Genomic DNA, 3,319 nt, shown 5'->3' with positions numbered 1-3,319 from the left:
TACAATCTCTAAAAAAAAGCTGATATCTACACCAGTCTTAAAATATTCCAATAAAACAGTGTATTATGTTAAGCAACAGTATGTCATAGAAAACACACAACATGTGTACATGGGTTCACAATGCCAGTTCTGTTTCTCCAATTTCCTTTGATTTTGTCCTACTTTTTTTATGTTCTGACCATAGAATGATATGATGATAAGTCAGTTAGAAACATCTGCAAATCTCAAAGTGCGTGGCCCATGATATCAGAAGCTGAAATATAGCTCTTTGACAGAGATAGCATTAGTTTATTTGATAATTTTGAATGAATAAGTACCTAATCTGAAGGGGGGTAGGAAGTAATATTATGCATCTCACAATATTTAATGAAGTCCAGTTAGGTTCAATAATATTTTAAGAAATGAAAATGCCTATTGGTTTTATTTAAAGTCTCTCCAGTTTCCAGTAGTGTGAATACTAAGACAGATGAGGTTGGAAGATATGCGTTATTCTTGTCTCCAGGGAAATTGCTTCACTTTACTTATAAGATGTATTGGTGTTTCCTACTTTTTTTCTTTTACTTTATTCCAACTCTCACAATAAAATATAATTGGATTTTAGACCCTGAAGCAGAATAGAAGTTTTGTGTTGTGTTTTTGTTATTTATACTAAACTTTTATTATATTTAAAAGAGTAAAACCACTAAGAAAAAAACATCTAAGAGAAAAACAAATACTGGTCTTGAAAGGAAACTCAAAGAAGGTACAGTCTTTGATATTTAAAGGTTTAAAGCTAGCATTAATTAACATAATTTCAGAGCTTGCAGATGATGTGCTTTCAAACAAGAGGAGTTTAGGCTGGATTAGCATTATTTTGTCCCATGTTCAGAAAAATGTAGTTGTCAGTCATTTCAAAAAATTGAGAAAACTAAAGATTTAGATTGTAATCAGTTTATTCCAACAAGTAAGAAAAAAATTGGAAACATTGGAAATCTGTAAATATTTTAAAGAGTAGAAATTTATAAACAGAGATAAGATTTTCTGCATACAAAGTTGGAGGGTGAAGAAGCAGTGTTCGATCCAACACATATTTATCGATTTTCAGCTATGTGCAAGGCACTGATCTAGTTCATGGAAATAAAGTAACAAATAAGATTGCCAGCAGGTACAGTTCAATATTCATCTTACTTCCAGATGCCTGTAATTGCCCACTTTACATCTCAACTAGGATGTTTAATAGGTACTTCAAACATAATGTATACTAAACATCATTCTTGATTTTCCCTAAAGGGCATATTAAAATTTAGAAGTTGCTCAGGCCTAAAAATTGAAGGTTATTATTCATTTACCTTCTTTCTTTATTCCCATACAATCCATCAGCAAGTACTGTGGACTTTACTTCCAATGTCTCTCAAATGTATGCATTTCTCTTAATTTCCACTGCTACTACCTTAATCCTTAAAATTAGCCTTGAGCATAACAGCCTTGAATAAAATAGTTGCTTCCTACTCACCTCCTGGCTCCCACTTTTGCTCCACTGTAACTCCTTCTCCACCGAACACCCAGCATTATCTTTCAAAAATACCAGTTAAATTTTTTTTCACTTTTCTATCTAAATTCATTTATCGGTGTCCCCCTTGGTTGCATGGTCCTTCCACGCTGAGCTCCTTTGCTTCTTAAAAATACTGCGCTGCTCTGCCATAAAAAAGGATGAATTCATCATGTCCTTTGTAGCGACATGGATGAAGCTGGAAACCATCATTCTGAGCAAACTCCTGCAAGGACAGAAAACCAAACACTGCGTGTTCTCACTCATAGTTGGGAATTGAACAGTAAGAACACTTGGACACAGGGTGGGGAACATCACACATCAGGGCCTGTTGTGGGGTAGAGGGGAGGGGGGAGGGATAGCATTAGGAGAAATACTTAATGTAAATCATGAGTTAATGGGTGCAGCATACCAACATGGCACATGCATACATATGTAACAAACCTGCACGTTGTGCACATGTACCCTAGAACTTAAAGTACAATAATAATAAAAAATACGGTGCTGCTCTGTCCTGTTCTATTTTGTTCTTGCTTTATCCTCAGTAGAAAACAATATTCTCATATATCTTTACTTGGCTGTCTCATTTACATCCTTGAGGCCTCAGTTTAAATAGCACTTACATAACAAAGGGGCTGTCTCTAACCTTGCTATGTAGCTAGTCCCGCATCCGATAACACAGTCACACTTTAACACAGCACCCCATTTAGGTTTCCTTTACTATAATTACTACCATTGGAACATGTTTAAAAAATTGCTTGTTTGTTTTTTGCCCGTTTACCTTGACTAGATGATAAGCCTATAGAAAATAAGGCTTTTGTATCTCCTGAACTACTATTTTCCTGTACAACAAAATATATTTATCATGGCATAGGAGTTCAATAAACATTTAATGAATGAATAAATATACAGTTGTGAGCAATACAACAATGTTTTGTTCAATGACACACTGCATATAAGATGGTGGTCCCATAAGATTATAATGGAGCTGAAAAATTTACAACACCTAGTGACATCATGACTGCCCTAACACCATAGCACAACACATTACCCATGAATTTGTGGTGATGCCGGTGTAAACAGATTTACTTGCTGAAAGTTGTACAGAAGTATAGCACATACAATTATGTACAGTAGATAGTACTTTATAGTGATATTAAGTATGTTACTGATTTATGTATTTAATATTGTATGCTTTTTATCCTTATTTTAGAATATACTCCTTGTATGTATTTTTTTTTAAGTTAACTATGAACAGCCTCAGGCAGCTATTCTCAGAAGAAGAGATTGTTATCAAAGAAGATGACAGTTTCGGGTGTTATTGCCCCTGAAGATCTACTGGAACAAGACTTGGAGGTGGAATACAATGATATTGATTATCTTGACCCTGTGTAGGCCTAGGCTAACGTGTGAGGTTGTGTTTTAGCTCATGACACACTTTGTAAAAGTAAAAAGAAAAAGTACAAAAATAGGAAAATGTCTTATTGCATAAGGATATAAACAAGAAATATTTTTATACAGGTATACAATGTGTTTATGTTTAAATTGTTATTGCAAAATAGCTAAAAAGTTTTAAAAACTTTAAAAACTTACAAAGTAAAAAAATTACAGTAAGCTAATCCTAATTTACTTTTAAAGAAATTTTTAAATAAATCTACTATATCCTAAGTGTGCGGTATTTATAAAGTCTACATAAGGGTACAATGTCTTAGGCCTTCACATTCACTCACCACCCACTCAGTGACTCATCCAGAGTCCCTGCCCGGCCTGCAAACTCCATTTATGGTCAAG

The sequence above is a fragment of the Mandrillus leucophaeus genome, unplaced genomic scaffold (genome assembly GCF_000951045.1).
Source record: "Mandrillus leucophaeus isolate KB7577 unplaced genomic scaffold, Mleu.le_1.0 Scaffold47, whole genome shotgun sequence".
Lineage (NCBI taxonomy): Eukaryota > Metazoa > Chordata > Mammalia > Primates > Cercopithecidae > Mandrillus > Mandrillus leucophaeus.
The sequence above is the reverse complement of the archived record's forward strand: the minus strand, read 5'-3'. Positions refer to the sequence as shown.